This window comes from Cavia porcellus, unplaced genomic scaffold, assembly GCF_034190915.1.
Source record: "Cavia porcellus strain 051 isolate PalLab524CR breed Dunkin Hartley unplaced genomic scaffold, mCavPor4.1 scaffold_26, whole genome shotgun sequence".
In the NCBI taxonomy this organism is placed as follows: domain Eukaryota; kingdom Metazoa; phylum Chordata; class Mammalia; order Rodentia; family Caviidae; genus Cavia; species Cavia porcellus.
The window spans coordinates 13,186,584-13,212,789 of record NW_026947509.1 but is presented as its reverse complement, the minus strand read 5'-3'; the positions used below and the strand labels follow the sequence as shown (position 1 = coordinate 13,212,789).

At 51.1% G+C, this 26,206-nt stretch overlaps 1 protein-coding gene and 1 long non-coding RNA gene across 3 annotated transcripts in view; one reads left to right on the top strand and one right to left on the bottom strand.

The window, feature by feature from the left end:
- Window positions 1-25,047, bottom strand: part of Nek2 (NIMA related kinase 2) — a 41,783-nt gene extending 16,736 nt beyond the window's left edge. The window contains exon 1 of the mRNA XM_003474223.4: window positions 24,630-25,047. The gene's annotated coding sequence lies outside the window, so the exon portion shown is untranslated. The remainder of the gene's footprint in view (window positions 1-24,629) is intronic.
- On the top strand, window positions 24,289-25,015 carry LOC106028656 (uncharacterized). Of its 2 annotated transcripts, none has more exons than XR_001202272.3 (2): window positions 24,289-24,458; window positions 24,592-25,015. It is a non-coding gene; the product is annotated as an uncharacterized LOC106028656 (long non-coding RNA). The 2 variants fall into 2 exon arrangements; XR_010043315.1 differs by having other exon boundaries at window positions 24,289-24,504.
- Window positions 25,048-26,206: the final 1,159 nt, after the last annotated feature.

Below are 26,206 nucleotides of genomic sequence, written 5' to 3'. Positions count from 1 at the left end.
CTTGCCATAAGCAGTTTGCCCTGGAATTGAACTAAAAAGTAAAGTAAAATAAAATGAGAAGACATTTAAGCAAGATGCAGCTATAGATTTTCAGCTCACCAAAGGCAAACCAAGGGGAAGTGAGGTGGAGCAGCTGAGAAGCCACCCATCTAGACCCTCTGCAGTGCTAAGGATGGAAGTAACAAAGCAGATGAATGAGGTTCTAGGGAAAATCAAATCAGAAATAATCTCTCAGATAACTACAGAGACGGTGGCCATAATGAAAGATAGGATTAGTGACTCTAAGGCAGATACACATAAAAATAATAGAGGCGCTTAGGAAAATGATAGAAACCATGTGTTACAGTTTGTGTCTAGAGTTCCCCCAAGCCTCGTGTACTTTTAAGTGGGCTTTTTCAGAAGCAGCTGAATCTAGAGTTTCTGATTTGTAGTGCACAGAAATTAGAATTAAGGGTGGGTGATTGCTGGATCACTTCACCAGCTGGATTGGCATCACCCCAATCCCAGCAGTCTGGATAAGATAAAAGGGGCAGGAAGAGGCGCGGTTCCCCACCTTTTGCTCTCGCTGTTGCTTTTGCTGTCTCCTGCCACCATGTACTGTTGCCCCTCTGCCATGTGCCACCCTACCTTGGAGTCACTGATTATGATTTGAATCAAATAAACCTCTCCTTCTTTAATTTTTTGTTGGGTATTTTGTCTTAGCAATGAGAAGTAGTATCTAAGACACATGGATGCCCAACATAGGAAAGAAACAGAATCTATGGAATAGATTTAAACAGACAGCCAGGAGATTAAAAATTCCATTGAATTTTATATGCAGCAGAATGAGCTAGTGTGACAGCAGAATCTCAGATACGGAAGACAGAACTGAGCTGGGCGTAGTGGCACACATCTGTAATCCCAGCTCTTGGGACACTGTGGCAGAGTTTCAGGACAGTTTGGGCTACATAGTGAGTTCAGGGTCATCCTGGACTACAGAGCAAGACCCTATCCCAACCTCCCCCCTGCAGAAAAAGCACAGAAAAAAAGGAATTGCAGTTAGTGAACATGAAAAGAAAGATTTCTTAAAATAACAAGGACCACAAAAAAAGATCAATCCAACAGCCGCTGGATGATGCAGAGAAGAATGATATAAGATTGACCAGAATCAATGACAAAAGCAGGAGATCGCGCAAGTTCCATTTAAAAAATCTGTTCACAGAAGCAATAGTAGAAAACTTTCCAATCCTGGAAAAAGAATTTGATGTACAGATTAGTGAGGCATACTGAACCCCAATTAGACATGATCAAAAAAGAAAATCTCCGCAGGCACAGATAAGAAGCCACGTCCCATGGTGAGCTCATCCCAAACAAATCCAGGAGACGTAGACACAAAATAAATTGGAAGCCACACACCTGAAATTCTTGAAAGGATAAAAACTTTAAGAAATAACTTAGTACTTATATTCTTTGATTAATTTTGCATGCCTGTACCTAGTAGTTTGAGCAACAGTTTGGAGGATAACAATGTGCAGTACATAACTATTGTTGATTTCCTACTGTCTTGTTTTTGGCATCCAAGGTCATTCTCATTGTATTGTTTTGTTTTATTTTGTTTTGTTCTCTTTAAAATTAAGGAAAAATCTATACCAAGGTATATTATGGTCAAAATTTCAGAAATTCAAAAAGAGAACAGAGTTGTAAAAGTATTGAAGAAACAAATTTTAAAAAACCTTGTGTTTAGCTCAGTGGTGTAAGCACCTGCCTGGCAAGCGTGAGGTCATGAGTTCGATCTCCAATACTGCAATAAATAAATAAATAATAAATACTCATGGAGAAACAAGATACTTCCATGACAAAGAACTTCTGAAGAAGTTCATGATCACCAAACCAGCACTGCAAGATGATCTGAAGGACATTTGAGAAGGAGTTAATGAAGATTATAACTTCATGGACCCCAACAGAATCAATCTACCAGAAAGACAAGTAATTAAACAGAAGAGAAAAAGAAGGGATCCAACAACAGGAAAATAACATACACAAGGATAAATCAGTGTGTATAGTTGTAACCATCAATGCCAATGACCTTGATTCACTAATAGAAACAGACTGGCAGAATGGACCAAGAAGCAAAATCCAACAATATCCTGCAAATAAAAAACACATTTCATCAAAAAGAAATTCATAGGCTGAAAGGGTGGAAAACAATACTTTATGTAACAGAAACCACCCCCCAAAAAGCATGAATACCATTTGCAGACAAAGTGGATTTCAAGTCAAAATTAAAAGAGATAGTAAAGATCACTACATCCTTGTAGTGGAACAATGCAAGAGGGAAAGATAACAATCATAAATATATGTACACCAAATACTAGTGCACCAAACTATATAAAACAAGTATCAGTGGATTTGAAAAATCAAATAAGCAATGTAATTATAATGGGGACCTCTATAGCCTGCCACCAATGAACAGATCAGCTAGACAAAAATATCAACAAAGAAATATCAGCACAGAACCAAACTTTTGAACAAGTGGACTTCGTAAATTTCTAGAGTTCCATCACACAGAAGGCACATTCATCTCAGCTTCACACAGTGTTCTCCAAAATAGACCACATACCAGCTCATAGAACATGCTTAAACAAATGCAAAGTCATGGAAATTATCCCACACATATTATCAGACCATAGTGTAATGAAATTGAAAATCAACGGCAGAAGTCACAAGGACTTCATAAATATAGGGAAATTAAATAGCACCTGTCGGGGTCGCTCCCGGCCGGCAGGAAAGACACACGACAAAGTCTGGCGGTGTGCAACCTTGCCTTTATTTGTCTCCGCGTGGGCCCCGCGAGGCCTCCACTCTGCCACCAGCCCTTTCTCGCCGGTGGACTTTCTCTATCTCTCTCTGTGCTTCCTCCTCGTGGCGGGAGAGGCATTCACTTTTATAGGGTGACAGTGGCCAATCAGTTTAAAGCGCGCGATGCGGGCTGACTGGCTAACATCAGTTGTTGCTAGGCAGACTATCTTACAGAGCGGGTTGTTTAAGTCGCCAGGGCAATCAGGGGGCAGGAAGCAGGCGCCAACTTGGCTCACTCGATGGGAGGGGCAATCTAGCTCAGGCTCCGCTCCCACCCACAGGCCCTACGTCCGCCAAGTAAGGCGACCGGTGTCGGCCGCGGCTCCCAACATCTCCCCCTATTTTATTTACTTTGAATGAATGTATGCATCGCAGCCCACCCTGGATCGAGTGCAGAGGCTTATGCCCTGTGTTGAGGCCCACCGTAGGCCCTTGGCTTGGACCCTGGTCGGCCATCCCCGGGTCCACCAAGGCCTTGAGACCCTCGTCCTTTTTCCAGGGCCAGGAGTGAACTGGACGGAACCTGGATGCACATAGGCATGCACTCATGCCCCTCCGTGTGATCCCCTCGGAGAGACATCTAGATCTGGGCAGATTCTAGTAATCCAGCGGCTTTCGTGCAGTATGGGGTAGGGCCTGGCTTAGGTCGAGTCGTGCTGGGGAGGCACGCTCTTACCCGTCATTGACTCATCTACCCTGCTGTGTAGTGTCAATAGGGAAGGAGTGCGGAAGACCCGCCACATCTAGACCCGGTCGTAGGCCAGTCGAGCGAGCCATGCGTAAGCCTGGGGGTCATTGTGCCCATCACGGGCTGCTGCCAGGGCCGCATGGGCAACCAGGCGTACTTGACGCCGGGCCGCCGCAAGGCGCCCATTAATAAATGATGTGACCCATCGGAGCAAGCATGGTCCTATAAGTAAGAGCAGAAGCAAGGAGCACAGGGGACCTAACAATGGTAAAATATAGGGGAGCAAGCCATTCCAGGCTCCCCAAAAGGGATTGTCTTGTAGTTCTTTTCTTCTCTTTTCTAGGTCTTCTTGCAGTTTCTTTAATCGGTCTCGAACGATTCCGGACTTGTTGGCATAAAAGCAGCATCTTTCCTGTAAGGCAATACAGATACCTCCCCTCTCTACAGTGAGTAGATCTAGGCCCCTTCTATTCTGCAGAGCAACCTCTGCAAGGGAATCAATTTGATCTTGTATCTCCTGAAGGGTTCTCTCAACTATAGACATGTCTTCTATCAATTGCTTGGATAACTGAGTATATTTGGTTAATGAAACTCCTAGGCCCGCAGTCCCGGCGGCCAGGGCTCCAGTTATCCCCAGACCAGCCAAGAGAGGTAAAATCTGTACATCTCTCTTATGTCTTTTTATAAAGGTGTCCACAGCTGGGATGGGCATGGGTTGGTCCCCAGGGACAATACCAATGTCAGGCAACAAGTAAGCTAGGCCACATAGGCCGGTCCAATTACTGGGCAGGTAGGTATAAGCATGACCATTGCCGCAAGCAAATACTTTGCCAAAGGGGGCACATAGCGGCGAGCTACTACTTACATTGGTTATGGACTCACACGAGGCGACTGCCAGCGCTCCAACAACAATATCATAACTATTATTTTGTGGGTACTTTTGGAAACAGGATGCATTAAACTGTCCCATAAACTGGACCCGAAATGGAGGCCCATGTGAGCAATTATAGGGTGTGCTATAATTGTAAGGTTCACTTTCATAGTCTCTAAACGGCATGGCCAGCGGCCATGATTCTCCCATCATCATACACAGCCAACAATCGGAGGCCAGCCCTGGGTCAGTAAGATTGAGTGCTTTGTGGGTAGCCTCTAATATGGATTCAGTAGCGGGGTCAAGGTTAATGCCTCGGGATTTTGGGCGTAGGAGTGGATGGTAATTGACTTCAGGGAACGGATTTAATTGTTCCCATCGCTCGATGACCTGTTCCTGCCGGTACTGGTCTTGGACCCCTCCACCGTCAGAGATGTGAACGGGAGCGGTCATAGACCAACAGACCATTTCTCCAACCTCTCCATTACAACCTGACTGCATGAATGGAGAACTGCCTACAGCAGCGGGAATGCACCCTCATGAGGAACCAGTGGGGCAGAGATGAAATTGAAGAAATTCACATTTCTGCAATTAAACAATACAACATATCAGAACTTATGAGACACACTGAAAGCTTACGAAGGAAATGTTTAGCAGTGAATTCTCATATCAGAAAAACAGTGATCTCAAATAAACATCCTAATGTTAAACCTCAAACTTCTTGAAGAAAAAGAGCAAGTCAAGCCTCAAGCTCTTTGAGGGAGGAAATAAAAGATCAGGGCAAAAATGCAATGGAGACTAAGAAAACAGTACCAGACTCAGTGAATTGAATTGGTTCTTTGAAAAATTAAATAAAATTGACAAGCCCTTAGCCAATCTTTTTCAAAACAAAAGAAAGACTCATGCAATTAGGAATGAATTAGGTAAAATCACAACAGATCTTGCAGAAATGCAGATCATCAATACCTACTTTGAGTACCTGCATTCTACTAAGACAGAAATCACAGAATGGATAGATTTCTAGATGCATATGAATTATCAGGGAAGAATCAATAAGATAGGGGCTGGGGATTTCGCTCAGTGGCATAAGCGCCTGCCTTGCAAGAAGGCAGTCGTGAGTTCGATCTCTGGTACTGATCTTTAAAAAAAGAATCAATAAGATATAAAAATTGTAAATAAACCAGTATCAGTCAATCAAATTGAAGATGTAATTTAAAAAACTGTTGTAGTCATGGGTTACAAGGAAAAAAATTACATATAGGACACATAATTTATAGTATTATTTATAATGGTCACCCAAGAGTTAAATACAAGAAGTGCAGGAAATCTGTCCACACACTGGGACCCAAGGGATCCAGCTAAGGGCCTGGGCCTGCATGAGTCCAGCTGAAGACCTAGAGCCCATGACAATCACTCATGCAATCTGTTTCACAGATCTGTACTGGAAGCCCCAAAGGTCAGAGGTGGAAGCTAGAAAGTTTGTGCCAACAGAGTTAAGGAGCTGTGCCAGCAGACTGAGGGATCTGCGCTGGAGCCAGGAAGCAACATCAAGAAAGGAGCAAGGCTCACAGCCGTCCTGAGCAACAGAGAGGTTCTGAGACTCTGACAATGAGAACAGATGAGCTCATATCAGGAAGCCAGCGTGACTAACTTCTCCTGGAGATTGAACGGCACACATCTTCCCATCCAGAGCCAGGAAGTGATGCTCAGTGTAAGGACCAGAGCTCCCCAAAGGGAACCATAGCCACTCTCAGCAACAACAAGGTCCCGAGCTCTTCTGATGAGTTCATATCAGGGAAGAAGCTCCATAACCTCCTCCAGGAGAATGCACAGCAGGAGAACCAACAATGCCAAACAGCAACCATGGGAGAATCCACGGCACTCCTCTTCCCCTCCAGGTCTCCTTTTAGGCTGGCAGCTTTCCTCAGGTGGGCCATCCATGCTCAGCACCATACTGATTCAGTTCAGCTGGTGTTTAAGTTTTTAATCCAACACAACTACCAACACAGAAAAGCACAGACCCTGACGGATTCACTGCTGAGTTCTATAAGAAATTTAGAGAAAATCTAATGCCACTAATTCTCAAGCTCTTTAATGAAACCAAAAGGGAAGCAATATGACCAAATTCATCCCTGGAAGCAAACATTACTCTGATACAAAAACCAGAGAAGAATCCAACCAAAAAAGAGAAGTACAGGCCCATCTCCCTAAGGGACATGAGTGCAAAACAAATCCACAATAAGATACTCGCAAATAGAATGCAGCAAATCACCAAGCAGTTAACACACCATGACCAAACAGGATTCATCCCAAGGGTGCAAAGATGACTTGACTCCATAAATGTAATACACCCATATTAACAGAGCCAAGGACAAAACCATATGATCATCTCAATAGATGCAGCAAAAGTATTTGATAAAGTCCAGCACCCACTTATCATAAAAAATAACCCTATAAAAATTGGAATAGATGGTCTTTATCTCAATCCAATAAGTCATCTATGACAAACCAACAGCCAACATCATACTAAGTAGACAAAAACCAAAAGCTTACACTCTAAACTCAAGATTACAACAAGAATGTCCACTATCGCCACTCTTATTTAATACAGTTCTGAAAACATTAGCCAGAGCAATTAGACAAGAGAAAGAAAGAAAGTGAGTAAAAGAATAGTAAAGGAAGAAGTTAAATTATCATTATTTGCAGATGACATGATATTTTATATAGAAAACCTCTAAACTCCACCAACAGACTTCTAAATTTAAAACTCAAATTCAGTAGTGTAGCTGGATACAAAGTCAACACTCTAAAATCAATAGCATTTAAAAAAGTCAATAGCATAGATCAGGTGTCCTAAAATTCATTTGGAATCAGAAGAGACCTAGAATAGCAAAAGCAATCCTGGGAAACAAAGGCAAGGCAGGAGGCATCACAACCCATGACTTGAAATTATACTACAAAGCTACTGTAATAAAAATAGCATGGTACTGACCGAAAAAAAAAAAAAAAGCCTAGACCTGAGGATCAATGGAATGGATTAGAAAATGCAGAAACAACCCCAAACATACTCAGCCACCTTATCTTTGACATAGGAGCCATACACTTTTAGTGGAAGAAAGATAACCTGGGAAAATTGGTTTTCCACATCCTGAAGATTAAAACTAGACCTATATCTTTCATCACAGACTAAATTAAAATCAAAGTGGATTTAAAAAGTCTAAATATTCAAACAGAAACACTAACTCTTCTGGAAGAGAGAACAGGTAGAATTCTTGAAGACTTCAGTGTAGCCTATGACCTTATGAACAAAACCCCGTTGCACAGGAGCCATCACAGAGAATCCACATCTAGGATCCCATCTCATGAAAGCTGTTGCACAGCTGGAGAAACCACCAGCAGAATGAAGAGACAGCTCACAGGGTGGAAGAAAGTTTTTGCCAATTGTTCCTCCAAGGACTACTATCCAGAATATGTAAAGAACTAAAAAAAAAACTTAAAGATTGATTTTAAAAATGGGCATCTGAAACTTCACAACTAATAAATATATGAAAAAATGTTCAGCATCACTGGTCATTCAAGAGACGCAAATTAAAACAACACAGAGATTCCACGTCACCCCAGAAAGAATGGCTCTCACCAAGAAACCAACCAGTAACAAATGCTCCAGGGGCTGTGGGGAAAAAGAAATCTTTCTCCACTGTTGGTGGGAGTGTAGACTGGTGCAACCACTGTGGAAATCAGTGTGGAGATTCCTCAAAATCTAAAACTAGAGGTTCCATTTGACCCAGCTGTTCCCTTTCTTGAAATCTTCCTAAAAGAATGAGAAGCATCACATCCCAGTGATATGTGCACACCCATGTTTACAGCTTTAATAATCTTGGAAACAGCCCAGTCCCCTTCAACTGATGAACAGCTAAGGAAGATTTGCGTCTTTTATAAAAGGGAGTACTACCCTGCCATAAAGAAGGCTAAGCTTGAGACATTTCTAGCTGAATGGATGCACCTTAGGAGCCTACTCTTACGTGAAATAAATCGCACACACATGCTTCATACCACATTGTTTCTCTGGTGTAAGAAACTGAAAGTGTAAATAAGGACCAAAGTGTATAGCACATATTGGGAAATGGGAAGAAAATGCTCAAATAAGAAGGGAACACGGAAGGGCAGAGAGGGGAAGGAAAGAGGGGATAAGGACAAAAAGGGAATAGAGGGAAAAATGGGGGGAGCTTTTTAAACACAGAGGGGAAGAGGGCCTGAAACCAGAGGAGGGGATCGGGAAATAAATGAGCAATACCTGTCACATACGGGACCCAATTCCCTGGATGACTGGGGTCGTTAAGTACCTGAGATGCTCCAATAAATTTTTTAAAAAACGCATGAGCTCACAGGCAGCCATGACTCTAATGGTGTCCTAGAAGGAACGGGGCACGGTGGAGACGGTCCTGAAGGGCTTGTCTGACGGGAGAGAACCTCGCACAGACTGAGGCAGCCGGAGCTCACCGCAGCAGCTGGCGGGAGACCCTGCGGGCAGCACTGGAAGCTGGGACTGTTTGGAAGCCGCACCCAAAGGTGCGCACTGGGGGAACCCAGACTCCTGTTCAGTGCAACGATAAATCTCAGACAGAGAGGTGTCTTTGCCTTCACAAGTCGCCCCTCAGAGTTATGGTACACTTAAAAACGCGCCTGGGTCTCCATCCTGGAGGCTGTGCGCTGAGTAGGGCAGAGGAGGAGGTGACACGTGAGCTCCAGAGGTCCCTGAAGGAGAAGCAGAGGGAGAACACTCCTGCCTCAGCCTCCCTGCCCTCGTGTTGGTGAGCAGGTGAGAGGACACCCCAGAGGCCCTTTCATGAAGGTCCGAGGAGCCGCCCAGGGCAGGATCCAGAGCCAGGCCTGGGGAAGTGCTTGCCCTACGCCATGCTCACCTCGTGCACCTGACCCGTGTGCTCAGAGACAGCTCAAATGTACCGTTTTTAAACTCAAAAGAACAGAATGAAACGGAGGCAGCCCAGGCAGAGAAAGCAATTCAAAAGTGATTGAATGCATGCGGCGCGTGGGTGAGGCCCTGCTCCATCCCCAGCACCCAGGCTAACAAATCACCTATTAACAGCCAGAAAAAGAGACTGACCCCTAGGCTCTGTGAACGGAGAGGTGTCTGTGACCAGATGCGACACCTGCATCTTCACACGTGGCAGCTTGGCAGCATCTTGGAGCTTGAAACTGTTGGTTGTGGCTGGTGACAGTGGTGTCTGGTTTGCCTTCCCGGAAGGGAACCCAAGGCCTTTCCACTGAGCTATATCCCCAGCCCTTTTTATTTTTTATTTTGAGACAAGGTCTTGCTAAGTAGCTATATTGTCCAGCTGGGCTCAGACTTGGGATCCTCCTGACTCAGCCTCCCATGTACTGGGTTCTCAGGCACACACCACGGGTGCTGGCCTCGATGATGCTTTAATAGGAGGCCCCCTCCTGCTGACGTTGACAGGTGTGGCAGTGATGCCAATGTGGCCCCTGTACTGGGCATGGCTGGAGGTCAGGAGGGCACAGTGATCCCCCAAAGGAGGGGCACACATGTGGGCAGGTGTGGGCCGGCTCCACCTTCCTGCCCACATCGCACACAGGGCAGCAGGGTCTCGGGGCCCAGGCCAGGCCAGCACTTCAGGCATCAGGTGCCCCAGCATCACGCGACTCAGCCCAGAGGCCGCGTGTGCAGCAGGGCCAAGGTCACTTATGCCTGGGCCAAGGTCAACGCCCTGGACAGGGAGTGACCTTTTAGAGCTGGGCGGGCAGCCCGGCGGTAGGGGCCTGGGTCCCACCCAGAGCTCTGAAATGAAAACCGACCAAGGCGAGGAGGAGGCAGAAGTTAGTGCCGCCTTCCCCATCCCGGCCGCCCGCTCCTACCAGCTCCGGAACCGCGCCGAGCTCCACCCCCCGGTCCCGCCGCGTCCGCTCCGCGGAGGAGCCACGCTGGGGGCCGATGTCCCGGCTGCGGCTGTGCGGTGCGAGAGGACGCGGACGCGGAGGGCGACTGCGGCCTGGAGCCTGGGCAGGGGCTCAGGGAAACATCCTAGGGCGACCCGGTCCCAGCTCCGGTCCGCGGGGTCCCGGCACCCGGGCTCCTTAGAGCCCCGGCCAGGTGCAGCTTCCAGCCTGGCTGCTGCTGCTCCCACCCCCCGCTTTTTTTGTCTTTTTGAGGCAGGGTCTCACCATGCAGCTCAGGCTGGCCTTGAGCTCACTCTGCAGCCCAGGCCGGCCTCGAACTCTCAGCGATCCTCCTGCCTCAGCCTCCTGAGAGTTGGGATAACGGGCATGTGCCACCACACCACAAAAAATTCTAATTTTTAAAGATTCCTTTTACTCTGCCAGTTATAAGAGGGGGCCCTACTCATCCTCTTATCAGCACCACCCCCCCCCCCCGCCAGCCCCGCAGCTTTCTTAGGACCCCAGAGCCCTGGGACTCCTCCCTGCTTCCCCCACCTGCTTCCGGCTTCCTGCAGCACAGCAGTGACATCGCCACACCGTCCTGCAGGGAACGTTGTTCCCACCACAGCGCAAGCCAAGAGTGTCACCCCCTGACTCATAGGCCAACAAGTACAGGGAAATTCTGTCTTCCCGGGACACCCCCTCCACAGCAGCCTCAGACACCCCGCTGGAGGCTCCGCCCCTCAACTCAGCCACGTTTTAGGTGCCAGTCAGGAGTCTGTGCTGGGAAGGGAGAGTGGGATGGGGAGGGCGCTCTGCAGGGGTCCCACCTCCCCCAGGAGAGTGTGACACTGGTCAAATATCAAAATTGAAGATGGGGGGAGCGCTCTAGGAAGAGCTGTGTACACGTTTTAGAATGAAGATCCATGTTTTTGATTTCCAGAAAGATCAAAGACTCTTTTGTTTGTTTGTTTTTGTACTGAGGATTGAACTCACAACCTTGTGTTTGCCAGGGCAGGCACTTATGCCACTAAGCTAAACCCTCAGCTAAACCCTCTTTATTGTCATCTGGAAGACCTTTGGAACATGTCCTGAAAGATCTGTCTATAAAGAGATAGCTTCTTCCCAAAGATGAGTATTGTTTTGAATTAACAAAATAGAATCGTCCTGGGTTCCATGCCACGGAATTTAATGCACGCGTACATCGGTGTAGCCACCACCATCTGGACACAGAGCCGTTTATTATGCACAAAGCCGTCCTGGTGCAATCCCTTTATGGTCCTGCGCTCCTGCCGCTCCCCACCCCTGGCAACCTGTGATCCGCTGCCTTATGTTCCTGTTTTTCCAGTATTGTTACATAAACGGACTCATACAGTTAAAAACAAAAACAAGACAGTCTGATCTTTCTGTGCTCCTGGTCCACCAGGGACACATCGCAGACTCCCAGAGCTCTCCCTGGGCTGGGTGATTTGCTGGAGCACTCAACAGTCTCAAGGAACATTGAAACTACAGTTTCTTCCACGGGCTGCAGCTCAGGAGGGTCAGATGGAGGAGTCACACGGGGCGAGGCACGGCCAGGGCCGGCTGGTGGGCCCACAGAGCTCCCCACCCCCCTGCCCCTGGGCCGCCATCTGGTCACCAACCCTGACGCTAGCCGAATGAGGTGAACAGAGGGTCACAGCAGACAGACAGCAGCCCAAAGCTCATCAAATCCCATTGCTCAATCCCATTTTATAGACTGTAATCTTCTCCTCCCAGGGGTCCTTGGGGCTGCAGGGCAGGGGCAGAGAGTCCTTGGCCCTGTAATCACTGTCTTCCTGGCCTGAGGCCAGCCAGCCCCTACCTCAGGCCTCGCTTTTTAACATAAACTCCAGTGAGACCAGCTGGGCTCACAGAGCAACAAAACCCCTTCCTACTGTGCAGGACTCTTAGGGGTCTCCTCCCAGGGCTGCAGGAGAGACCCTGAGGCTTCTTATATGACACTGGGGACACTGACACAGCACAGAGATCCAGGGAAGCCAAGCGTGTGGGAAGAAGCCACCAGAGCAGGAGGCTGAGCCCGGAAGAAGTACGCAGGATGGTGGAGCTGGCTCCGGGTTCTCATCTAGGGGTGCAGCTACGGTCCCAGGGACAGGACAAGGAGGCCACAGCGGGGTCGAGGGGACAAGCCAGTAACATACAATAAAGCATCATTCTCACAGACAGAGCCAGCAGGGCTGGGCACAGAGCCGAGGGTGCCATCGAGGCACAGGTGGAAAGCAGACCAGAGGGATGCCGCAATGGAGGTGGGGCTGAGTGCGAGGAAGGTGTCATGGTGGAGGCTCAGGTTCCCGCAAAGGTGACCTCAGGGTGACAGGCCTCAGAGGATGGCACAGGCTCTGGACCTTCTCGATGGGGAGTTCTGAGGCCAGGAACAGCTGATTCAAAAGGAGAAAGATGGTGACTTGGGGCCCCAGCAGGCAGAAGGCAGTGGAAGCCACAGGGGTGGGTGAGGGTGAGGCGGCCACAGCTGTCACAGCAGGAAAGAGACTGGAGACCAACATCACCACAGGTCTTTGCATGGAGTGTTGTTGCTGCAGCTTTAAAGCCAGGCCCTGGGGCCTGTCGAGATTAGAAGAGTTTGAGGTGTCCCCCTTCTCCTATTGGATGCTGGCAGGTCCCAGAGGGAAGGGCGTGTTGGGGCGTGAAGGGGCAGCAGGAGGGCTGCGAGGGAGACAGAGGCACCGGAGCTGGGCACTCAGGCTGCCCAGCGGGTCCACCCCAGGGTGGCCTCCCTTCCTTCCTGGGCCAAAAGGAGACGGTGGGGAGCCATGAGTGTTGGACTTGCACCCACACAGAGGCTCCAGAATGGGAAGTCTAAAGGTGGAGCCCAGCCGTTCCCTGGTGACTCCAGTCCTGGGGGGCAGCAGGATTAGGGTTCGGCTGAGGCAGCCCCTGGGGACAGCTGTGCCTTTGGCTGAGGGTTCACCCTAGATCCGGGGTCCCCCAGGCCTCCTCTACCCACCCCAAGCAGCAGCTTCAAACGAGCCCCTGGGTGCTGGTGTCCCTGGGGTGATGAGGGCCACTGTTGCCCTGGCTGTCTTCACAGCAGGCCCTTGGGGGTCTTTCCCTCTGGGACTCCCAACAGGAGTTCCTCACAGGCTTACATGACCTGTCACCAGATGACTCCTCAAAAGAATGAAATGGATGAAAAGGACCCATTTTACAAACTATGCCAGGAAGTGTGAGTGCTTGTCTCCCCTGATACTGTGTCTGTCAGCCCCTCCAAAGATGATGGGGCTCTAACCCCAGTAGCACTGAATATGGCCATATTGGCCAACAAGGTCCTTGCAGATGCATTTAGTTAACAGTGGGTCATTTGGGGGGTCCCTAATCCAATGTGACTAATATCCTTAATCCCACAGCTGAACGGGAGGATTTCCAGGCCTGCAGTGACTTAGGGAGACCCTGTCTCCAAATAAAAAGAGGAAAAAAAAAAAAAAAAAAAAAAAAAGGCGGATGCAGCTCGGTGTTCAGGCCCTGGGTTCAGTTCCCAGCACAGAAAAACAGAACAAAACAAAAAATCAGGGGCGCTGGAGACACACACAGGGAGAGCCTCATGCAAAGCCACCAGCAAACCCTGGAAGCTGGGCAGGGGGGTGCTGGGACAGGTTTTCCTCACCGTTGTCACCGCCCCCGCGGCCACCTGGATCCCCCAAACCGTGAGGCAGCCGGTTTCTGTTTCGTGGGTCACCCTGGTCCTTGGTGTGTGCAGGGACAGAGACCAAGGACACCTCTGTCAGGTGCTCTGGCCTGCGCAGAGGGGGCCCTGTCACAAAGGGCGCAGGTGGCCGCGCTGGCCGCAGCCTTCCTCCTGGTTCCTCGGCAGCGTTGGTCCAGCTCCTCCCGCGGGGCCCTTGGTCCAGGCTCCAGGTCTGCCCCGGACTCTGCGCGTCCATCTGTCCGTGCGGCTCTTTGCATCACCGCAGGCTGCTCTAGGGACTGGGCACACAGCAGGACCGGGGCAGAGGAGGACCGGCCGTCCCCGCGGGAGGAGGGGGCATCCGTCGGGGTAAGGGGGGAAGGCGGTCAGGGCTGCTGACGGGGGTCACGCCCCCCCCCAGCCCGACACTGACCCAGCCTTCTTTGGTGGCTCTAGGGACAGAACCCAGGGCCGGGCACAGCTGGCGAGCACCCGCCCCTCAGCTGCACCTTGGTCCTAAGCTGTGCATCCCGGGCGCAGCTGTGGGTGTGGGGACCTCGACGCCCTGCGTTGGCAGCGGGCCGAGGGGCCCCTGACCCCGGAGCCAGGGACATGCGACACCCTCGGTAGCTGATGACTTGGACAAAGGTGACAATGGCAGCGGGCTGTGAGTCATCAGGTGACCTGCAGAAACTTTGGGGCCGTAAACTTATGCCTGGCGGGCCCCTCGGAGGACGTGAGCTGCGAAACGGACTCCAAGCCAGCCCGCACGGGTCTCAGGGCGCCCTCCAGGGGGCGCTGGTGCCCGGAGCGGGGTGGGGGTGGGGGGGACGACATGGTCCAGGGTGCCAGCTTGGGTGGGGGACAAACACTGGTTTGACACCCCTCTGGCTTAAGGAGGCTTAGCTGCCTCATCTTTATTAAGGGTAGACGCCGGTGGTGGTGCACACACTTGTAATCCCAGCCCTCGGGAGGCTGAGGCAGGAGGATCCTTGTAAATTCCAGACCAACCTGGGCTAAAAAGTGAGCCCAGAGCCAACCGGAACTACATAGTGAGACCCTGTCTCAAAAAGATTCCCTGCCCAAAAAAAGGGGGGTGGTGGTAAAAATAGCACTTAGCTTCTAGTACTTCTAAAGCGTGAGGATTAGTCCAGTGCCAGGGACCCAGCGCAAGTGCCATAAACGTCACCTCCTGGCCCCTGTGTCACAGGGCGCCGCCTCCCATGGCTCTGTTCCTCCCTGAACCAGCCCTGTGGCATTTGCTGGACAGTGCTCTCGGGACAGCTGGCAGGCTGGCCCTATGCTCCTGCCCCGGGCTGGCGAGGCTGCCTGGCTGGGCGCCTCCTGGCCCTGCGGGCTTGTGGGACAAAGGTTGTGAGGAATCTGGATCCTGCCCTGCTCCAGGACTGCACTGCAGGAAAGGGAAGGCTGCACAGTCGGCTAAAAAGGAGCCCGGCTCGGGCTGCCCACGCAGGGTGTCTGCCAGTGCCTGCCCGCCGGGGACAGCGAGGGGGGCTTGCTGTTCAGGTCGCCTCTTTCACTCGCTCGTCCCTTCACCATGCCCAGTTGTCTACACTGACCAGCAGTGGTTCTGAACTGTAATAAAGCTCTGAGTTGGCAACAGCTCTGGCAGTGCCCAGGGAGCTGCCCCCTCCCTCGAGTCAGAAAGACCAAGAAAAAGCAGGGTGTGGTGACTTGCGCCTGTAATCCCAGCACTCAGGAGGCAGAGGCAGGAGGATGACAGGGAGTTCAAAGCCAGATTGGGCTACGCAGTGAGTTTAAGGTCAGCCTGAACTACATACTTAGACCCTGTCTCCAAAAACAAAACAAAACAAAGCAAGAGAAAAAGAAAGAAGCACAGGTCACGGGTGATTTACAAACACACCGGCTGACTTCTGAACTCACATACCCCACCCCTCTCCTCCATCATTGGGTAACACTGGGGCCTCCCTGGTCAGCGAGATACCCCAGGGCTCCTGGACCCACACAGGGCACGGCCTTGCCTCATCACCTTCAAGAATTCCCTGGGGTTGGCTGAGTCAAAAGGAGTTGGTCAACTTCCTGTCCTATCTTGGCTCACGGTCTCAGAGGTTCTGTCTGTCACCCCCTAGCCCCATTGTTTTGGGGCCTGTGGTGAGGCCAAAATATTATGGTGGAAGCCATGTTGGAGAAGGGCCCTTGCCTCATGGCAGCCAGGAAGGGGAATGCTGGGAGGGGAGGAGAAGGGAGGAGAAGAAACTAGAGACGTGGGATGAGCTTCTTCCTCCTCCTGCATTCTCTAACTGGGCACCAGCAGGGTCCCCTCAGTTTACTGCGCCACACATCGGTTATGGTTATCTGGGGACACCCCTCACAGACGCCCCCAGACACTAATCTCTGAGGGGTTCCTCAGTGCAGAGTAACTGTCCACTGCTAAGCCCACGAGGGCCGCTGTTTCCCAGAGGAAGTCACGGTTCTCCCCTACCAGGTCAAACTCCCCTTTTGCTTGCTCCTCTCCCCTCTCCTGTCCCTGCCCACAGAAAGCAGGCCATGTGCCACTTGGGGAACAGCTCTCCTCGGCCCCTTTCCTCCCCAGGGAGTCCCCAAGGAAACCCTGGCTCTGGCTCAGACCTGCACACGAGCTCTGAAATCCTCCTCCCTTGGGCATCCCGGGCTCGGACCCTCGGTGGCCTCAGGCCCCTCAATGGCCTCTGGGCCCCTAACCCAACGCACTGTGGCCTCCTGAGCTCTTTCCTCCTCCGTGTGACCCAGGTGCTCCAGGGTCCTGTGGAAGCTGATGTTCTCCTCTGCCAAAAGCTGTCCACTCCTCTTGGACATAAATCTCCAAACCTGAATCTATGATCACTCAGACACTGTGGGCTGTCATGGGTGGACGCAAGGCTTCCAGTTCAACGGCTGTGTGGAAAGACAGTGTATTCATCCTCATCACCTTAGGGAGCTGACTCCAGGACCCCTCTCCCCGTACAAGCCCCAGGACACTTCAGTCTCCTATCCGAGATGGTGCTGTATTTACATAACCTTTGCACACTTTCTCTCTTGTGTGCCTTAAATCATCTCTGGTGACTTCTAACACTGACCAAATGCAAACGCCATGACAGTCCTGTTAAACTCCACAGTTTAAGGACCAAGGACAGGAAAGCTAGGCGAGCTCAGGGCCGACTGAACCACCAGAGCCCTAACTGCACGGCAGTGTCAGCCACAGGGTGACGTTAAACAGAGATCTCAGGGGACCAGCTGCACTCGAGGATGCGGAGGCCAGCGGGAGCCCGGCATGCACAGCGCGGCAAGAGGAGTATTTGACCCCAGTGCCCAGAATCTGACCCTGAGTCTGACACTCACTTATTGTGTTTGTAGAGGAAATGATCTCATTCATTACCATTGTTTTAAAACCGTAGTAAAATCCGTAACACGAAATTAACTATTTTAAGTGCTTTGAGGTGAATCGTCTGGTAGCGATAAGAACACTCACCATGTGTCAAATCACCACTCTCCATCTGTAGAGCTCTTGTTAGCTTGCATCACTGATGCTTGGAAATGTTGACACGGGTGGACCTTGAGAAATTATCCTAAATAACCCAGTCACAAAAGGACAAACATTACAGCACACAAAATCAGCCTCGAAAGTGATGGCTTTTCTAGATCCCAGTAATGAGGTAGCTGAGAAAGAAATCAGGAAAACAACCTCATTCACAAGTAGTTTCAAAAAATACTTAGGAACCACTCTAACCAAGGAGGAGAAGGAGAGAAACACGAGAGAGAAACTGATGAAGATTTAGAAGATGGGAAGCTTCTCATGTGCATGGATCAGAGAATCAATACTGCCAAGTGGACACATGACCAGAACAACCTACAGATTTAATGTAATCTCCATCAACATTCCAGTGATATTTTTCACATAGTTGGGAAACATCCTGGGCCCGGGATACAGCTCAGTAAAGCAAGAGGTCCTGAGTTCGATTCCCAGTATCCAACAAACAGAACAAAACTGCTGCTAAGACACAACCAAAGTAGAAAACACCCCAACATTCATAGGGAAACCCAAAGAGCCAGAATGGCTGAGAAAGCCTTGCCAAGAAGAGCAACGCTGGTGGTATCACAATACCCCACTTAAACTATACTGCAACACCATAGTAAGGAAAACAGCATGGTACTGGCACAGAAATAGACCTGTAGGCCAGGGGATTAGAACAGAGGACACAGAAACAAACCCATATGGCTACAGCCATCTGGAGCTGGACAAAGGGGCACAGACACCTGCTGGACGGAGGACAGCCTCCGTGGGAAACAGGTATCCACCTGTGCAGGACTGAAACTAGATCCCTGCCCTCACCCGCAAAAAGTGAGTTCAAAATGGATCACAGACTTAAGGAAAACCCTGACACTTTGAAACTGCTAAAAGAAAACACAGGGGAAACACTTGAAGCCATGAGCATGGGCAGACTTCCTGAGAGGGACTCTGGCAGGACAGGAAGTAATAGCAATAACCAGCCAACAGGACCACATCACACAGAAAGGCTTCCTGCAGCAAGGAAACCCAGCGGGGGGGGGGGGGCTGCCGGGCAGGAGGGAGCTTCGCCAGCTGCACTTCCACCCGGAGACTCACATCTAAAACAGACGGAGAAGTCGGAAGGCTCAGCGCCAATGAAGCCCAAATCGCAAACCCACGAATGGGCGTTTTCCCATAGGGGCGCAAATGGCTAATAAGTATGTGAAAAAAGTGTTAAACATCGTTAGCCATTACGGCCTGCAAATCAAAGCCACCAGTCATTAAAATTTCATCTCACCAGTCAGAATTCTATCATCAGAATACAAAAAAACAAAACAAAAGCAGTACGTGCCGGTGAGGATGCAGGGAAAATGCAGTCTGCACTGCCGGTGGGAATGTGGATTAGTGCCGCCACTATCGAAATCAGTACGAAGTCCCTCGAAACACTGAAAACTATGACTGTGACAGGCTGTACCTCTCCTGGGTGTATACCTGAAAATTAAAGTCAGCACATTGCAGGGAGCCAGAGAGGGAAGGAAGCCCCAGGCCTCACCTCTTCACAGCCACCCCACCTCCCAACACCAGCCCCCAGAAGCCCCCACTACCCAGTCACCTTCCCGAAGGCTCTGGGGACATTCAGATGTGGGCCGTGCTGATGGCCCGGGCACAGTGGGGTGGGAGTCAAACTCTGTCAAATGAGTACAGAGTTTCCATTGGGGAAGACGAAAATGGTCTGGAGCTTGGCTGCAGTGGACGTGATGAACACTACGGAACGGGGCCATAGGATGGGGAGACCGTGAAACGCACACTCGGTGTGTTTTCACACCGAGCGGCAGTGTGTCCCTGGCACACCCAGGCTGGCCGGGCCCAGCACCGTAGAAACAGCAGCCGTGATTCTCTGCAGCCTGCAGGGGTCCAGCTCACCTGGCCCAGCCACCTCAGCAGCCTCACACCGGCCCTGATCACTGACACAGCCTCCCTCAGGCCGGGCAGGAAGGGGACCGGCTAGGGGCCTGGGGTTACTGGCTTCAGAGTCCCCTTGGAGGTGCTGCGTCCAGAAGCATCTGGGGTGCTGAGTGACCATTCATCGGAAGAGCTGCTCAGGTCCCCGATTATTTACACGCTAATAATTTGAATTTGTGGTCATTTGCTCACCACAAACTGGAGTTTCTAGAAGCCAAAGAGGGGAACTGAACTCATATTTGGACACAAACAAGGTAGACCGGGCAGAGAGGAGATTTTGAAATTTCTTAGAAGAGTTAACCGCCTCTAAGACTTTCCACAGGGGCTTCCATGAATGTGACTGCAAGCTGTCCCATCTTCTGCTCCAGCAGACCCTCACAGCCATATTTTCTTGCTTCCTTCCTTAAAAGTTCTTTTTTTTTTTCAATTTTGATAAAATACACACAGTATAAAATCTGCTATCTTACTCATTTGAAGTGTATGGTTTATACTGTCAAGTATTTCACATTGTATAATTTTTAAAAATGTACTTATAAAAGTCTCAGCCCGGCATGGTGACAATTTGTGAGTTCTCAGATGGACTTTTTCCTTCTCTTCCTTCGCAACTGCTCCAAATGCCTCGAGGCCAGTGCTGCAGCATCAGGGCCCGGTGGCCCGGCAGGGAGATGTCACTCTGGTGACCATCAGCTACGGTCTCCAGGCGACTCCACCCTGCCTCTTGTCCAGATGAGCCCACTCCTCTGCAGTTAGGGCTTCTCCCTGCGACCAAACAAAATGCCTGACATCGAGCCTGAGCCCGAGAGGGGCCGCTTCGCCTGGATAAGTAGCTTCAGCGTGTCTTTAGCGGGTCAGTCAGCGAGCTGTCCCCCGCTCCCACACTAGAGCACACACTCTGAAAAAGCTGCTTTTGGAAGGCCTGTGTTTGCCTGTTTGTGATTTCTATCTCCAGCAGAGCACTCGAGCTGGCACACTAGGAATGGGTCACTCCAAAGGCCACCAGGGCCTAGAGCAGCCACCAGCTGGGGCTGATGTCACTGAAGGCAGCTGGCGGTAGACAACAGAGAACAATGAAAAATAGCTGGCAGCCGCCGTCCCTGGTCTGAGAGAACGCCCAAGGCCTCTGGGAGCTGCTTACTCCGGGTGCCTAGGGGGGCCGCTAATAGCAGGGGCTGGGAGGGACCGACCACCGAGGTGCAGGGCTGTTAACATGGAGAGATTTCAGCTGTGCTCTGCAGGTCTGTAATTTCTTTCTTTTTTTTTTTTTTTTTATTGGCACCAGGGATCGAACTCATGACTGCCTGCTTACAAGACAGGCGCTTATGCCGCTTAGCTAAATCCCCAGCTCCAGATCTATAATTTCTACATGAATGGACTCGAATCCTTGGCTGTGCCTGTAATCCCAGCACTTGGAAGGTTGAGGAAGGAGGATTGTTGCAAGTTCAAAACCAGCCTGGACTACACAGTAAGCTCAAGGCTGGCCAGAACTGCATAGTGAGACCCTGTCTCAAAAAAAAAAAGGTCTCCTTGGCTGACAGGTGACATCTCAGCAGCTGGGACAGGGCCCCACCCCATCAGAGGGCCCTGAAGAAGAGGTCACCAGCAGCAGAGATGCGGCTAGAGAACTAGCCCATGTCTGAATTCCATCTTCCCTGTGGCTGAGGACCCCATTACAGTGATAAAACCATCACCACGTGCGGTGAACACATTTCCCCCGGGCTCCTTTGTAACCCTTCCTTCTGCACCCCTCTGACCCCCACTGCCACTCAGGCCACCACCTAACTGCCTTTTGTCACTATCAGTTCACTTCATTTTACAGAATTTCATATACACAGAGTGGTACGTGTGTGTGTGTGTGTGTGTGCGTGTGGTGATGGGGATCAGACCCAGGGCCTTGCACACACTAGCCGAGCTCACTACCCCTGAGCAGTTATGTACTTTTCTTGGGTCCAGATTCTTTCTCTGGGGCTTCATGTATCACTGAGGTATCAAGGAGCCTGCTTCGGGAGCTGCATAGTATTCCATGGTATTAATTCACCCTTGCTGGGTCATTAAGCTGCTGAGGGCCATTTGGGTTGTGCCCAGATGAAGCTGCCGTGAGTGTTGCACCGAGTCCCCGGATGCCATGTGCCTTCTTTGCTCCTGGGTGAACGCCCAAGCGTGGAACAGCTGGACCACAGGCGTGAAGGGAACTCAAGGAGGAGGAGGAGGAGGAGGAGGAAGAAAAGTACTGAGCCACATGCAAAAGCACTTTCTGCTCTTTGCTGTTCACCTAAAGGCAGAACACAAATCCCCCTTCCCCGGAGAGCCTGCTTGTCAGTCCGTCAGTCCAGCGCAGGTGTGAGCCGATGCCAAAGACAGCCAGGGCACACCTTACTTCCCTACTCTCCTCCTCAGTTACCCTGCCTAAATTTAGGAGGCGTAGACAGAAGGCGGGTGGTGGCACACGGTGTCCTCCCAGGGCTCTCGGAGGCTGAGGCTGGAGGTCGGTCTCAAGTCTGAGCCCAACCTAGGCAATGTAGCCAGACCCTGCCTCAAAAAGCATTAAGTTAAATTTAAAAATAATAAAAAGACTGGTGACGCACTCGTTGCATAGGCCCTAGGTTCCGACCCCAGTGCCTGCACTGGATCTCACATTCATCTTATTCTTCTAAAATTGATGTTTTTGTTCCAGCACGAATGGAGCCAGGCTGCCGAGTCACTGTTAGGGAGAATTCCTGGGTTCTGAGGTCAGCCTGTCTCCCTCCTGCCCTGCACTGCACGTGAAAAGCAAACAAACAAACTTGTTTTCCAGGTAGACCTGCCCTCGGGTGACAGGAATCTTTCCCGGCTAAGAACTTTGGGGGTTGAGAAAAGAAAACTCCACTGTGCTGCCACCCCCGGCTGTGCGCCCTGCCTAAGAAACGGCCTTGGGCTCCGTTTGGCTGAGGCTCTCGTGCCAGGGCCATGCCAGCCTTCCTGAATCTTCTCACCATGTCATTGTATCGTACTGTGGCTTTCATTGGCGTTTCCCTAATGGCTAATAATTCTGAGCATCTTTTCATGGGCTTATTTGCCAGGTAACCTGTGATTCATCTTTTCCATTCTCTTAATAGTATCTCATGAAAACAAGAGTTTTAGGAAGTCTTATTTGTCTTTTTTTATAGTATGCATCCTGCTTTTGGGGGCTTGCCTGAGAAATCTTTGCTTAACATAAGCAAGCACCAAAGTGTGTTTATTTACTTTTCGAGACAGAGTCTCACTACGTAGTTCAGCCTGGCCTCGAATTCACCATGTAACCCAGGCTGGCCTTGAACTTGAGGAGATCCTCCTGCCTCAGCCTCTGGAGGTCTAGAATTACTGACATGTGTTACCAGCTCCAGATTTTTTTCCTATGAGTTCTAGATATTTCCTGATTTTTACATTCAGGTTTTGATCCATTTTGAGTTTTTCAAATATTCTAAGGAGGGTACATAAAATTTATTTATTTGCACATGTCTCATTACTTGGCACCATTTTTCAAAAAGACTGTTTTCCACTGAATTGACTTCCATCAAAAGTCAGTTTTGTGCTGTCCTCGTTTCCAGGGCTGCCATAACAAACAGTGGCTCAAGGCAGCAGGAACTGGTTAGCCTAACTCACAGCCCCAAGGGATGTACATTTGGGAGGATGAGCCCACCAGCTACGGCCCGAGTCTGTGGGTTCCTTTCTAAACTCCTCACTGTCCCCGAGATCCGCCTGTCCAAGATGCCAGTGCCACTGCGTCTCGGTGTCTGTGGCTTTATTTTAAGTCTTGAAATCAGGTAGCGCAGATTCTAGCACTGTTCTTTTTCTCAGTTGCTAGGAGCTTTGTACTCCACCCAGCATTAGAATCAGTGCACCCATTTCTGAAAAGACACGTGGGTTTTTTTTTAAAGACAGTGAATGAACAAATTAACTCCCTAAGGACTCTGGGTCTGACCCCTACCTGCACGCTCACAAGGCTGCTCCCAGTCTACTTGTTCAGTGGCCCCCTCCTGATCTGTGAACCCCATGTTAGCTCTTTTCCTCCCGTTTGGTGAGAGGCAGGTGATTCCTAGCTCTGAAGCATCTCCTGCTGGGAGCTGGTCTCCTGCACAGCGAGGCAGCGGTGTGGACCCCGGGACCCCAGCCTGGCACTTTCTCATGCTGTCTCCACCACTCTCTTGCTGTGCTTGGAAGGCTCCCTGATGCCTGCTGTCACAAGCAGTCCCATGCCACCTCCCTGACCCAGGCAAATGTGCCCTGGCTGCCCGTCTCTCTGTCATCTCTCCCAAGTATGCAACTCTCTCTGCACAGGTGTGTGCTTCATGAAGACAAAGCCATGTCCTGCTCATTCTGAACCACATTCTCAATACAGGGCCTGGCCTGGCCCAGCCCAGTGAAGATGGAGATCCAGTGGGAGTCTCGAGAGCCTGAATCCTTGGTGCTGTCTTGAGCACAGCACAAAAAAGCGCTTCGGGGGGCTCTTGGCCCACCAGTGAGGGAAGGAGGCTGGGATGCTGGAGTGCAAAACCAGGGAAATAGTGAGACTCGGGTCGGTGTCTAATGGCTATTTTGATGTCTTTCTGCTGAACCGCCAGCGTGTTTGCGGAAGGGGTGCCAAGTAAACACGCCAGCGTGTTTGCACACAGCTCCCGACACATGAAGGGCCAACACGAGTGCACACAGGCATTTTCGTACACAGCCACACTCACCTGCAAACGTGCACTTGCACAGCTGGGCACACAGAGAAAGCTAAACCCTAAAGCACACAACAGCAGGAGTGAGCAGGCCGCTGCAGATCCCAGCAAATTCTCCAGCTGCCTCCCAGTAACCAGTGTTGGTCAGAGCGTTTGCACGGCTGAACACCTTCGCTTTCTCTTTTCCAGAAAGCACTGGAGGACTCAGGGCAGCAAAGAGGCGTGGTCCTGGCTGCCCGCCTCCTGTGGGAACCTATGAGGAGGCCTCGAAGCAGCCCAGCAGCCGTCCAGTGGGCGTGGGCTTTCGCACAGCTCTGCACTGAAGGGCTGGGGGCCTGGTGGGTGGTGATTTCCATGCCAACCTGCGTCTCAGACTGTCCCCAGGTCGGGTGGTTAGTGCTGGCCTGCTCTTAGCTTATGGAGAACCTGAGATTTCCTCAATAATTTATGCCCACACGCTTGCCTTGCCAGATCGCATGGCCCTGAACAAAGACAGCGAGCGGCCTTACCCTGAGGAACTGGATCCCCGAGGAGGTCCGATGACAGCAGAGAGAGGCCCCAAGGTCACCTGAATGCTGCCCCAAGCAGGGGGTCTGCGAGATGCTCGAGGAGGACACTGAAGGCTCCGGGAGCTGGGGTATCAGATGAGCCCTGCCTGTCCCAGCTGCAGCTTCCTCTGCGGGGAAGCTTCTTCCCAACCCTCCGGGGCTGTGTACTGTGCAGCTTCCCTGCCCACTCTGGCTTCTTTCCTTCCCATCGCTCCCCAAGGCCGAACCCACCCCCGCCCCAGGCTCTTGGTTCTCAGGCCGGTCACCCACTCTCCCTATGGCTCCTTCCCTCAACCCAGAAGCACACTCAGGTCTTTGCAGTCTTACAATAAATCTTCCTTTTGTCCCTCTGGTCACTGCTGTACTTTTTTGTTTGCTTGCTTGGTTCTGGTTTTTTGAGGCAGGGCCTCGGTCTATAGTGCAGGCTGGCCTTAAACACTGGGCAATCTCCCTGCTTCAGCCTCCTGAGTAGTGGGGTTTTCTAGAAGATTTTCACATTGCCCCCCTCCCCCCTGTCACCTCCCCTTTCCTACTCCCACAGCAGAAAGCTTCATTCCCTAAGGGCCTCGAGGCCCATCTGTTCTCCCCCCACACCCACCCCACTTCCTCTGTGTCCCCAGCTGCTGCCCAGCCCTCAGGTGACGTTAGGCAGCCCCATTTTGTCCTCATTTACCCTCCAGCTCCAACACACCAAGCTTCCAATCCCTGCTGTCCTTGTGTCCCCTAGGGGAGCCACCCCTCAGTGATAACTGTGACTTTGGGGCAGCCTCACCCCAGCAGGTGGCGCCTCAGTTCCCCAGGTTGATTCACCCCAAAACCAGTGTGGCCTCTTTTCTCTTTTCTACTTTCAATTCACCAGCAAACCAAGTTTACCTCAAACCGTCACCGCTCTGAAGACTTCCAAGACCTGGCTAGAACAGAAGTGCTACTCTGTGCCCTGCCCTGGGCCCAGGACTCAGCACAGCACCCAGCACCCAGTAAGCACTCAGGACTCAGTGACCAAAAGAAAGAAAGGCAGAAGAAAGGAAAAAAGGGAGGGAGAAGTAGAGAAGGGAGGGGAGGAACAATGAATCCAGGTTCCTTTCCAGGGCCCCAGAGGGTCCACAGGCCCTGCCCACAGCCCCCTCCTCAGATCTCTGCCTCTCCAGGAAGCTGCACCTAGGAGCACAGCCTCCCTACCCTGCATCCCCCCCTGCTCAGCATCTGCACCCTTGGCTCCAGGCCGTGGCCACCCCAGACTGGGCCCTCAACCTCAGGGCTCCCCCCGCAACCCTGTGGGGCGCATAGGGAGCCTCCTGGCCTTCCACTTCTGCTCGGAACTCAAGTTGCCCCTGCTTAGCAGCTGGGCTTCCTGTCTCTCCTGGACTGGGGAGTGCAATGGGCCCGGTGCACTGGGCCCTGACTATGGCACAGGATCTACCCCCAACCAGCCGTGTGGCCTCGGTTTCCTCACTGGTTCCAAAAGAAGAAAGCTGGGCCTTGTGATGCACGCCTGTCATCCCAGCACTCGGGAGGCCGAGGCAGGAGGATTGCTGTGA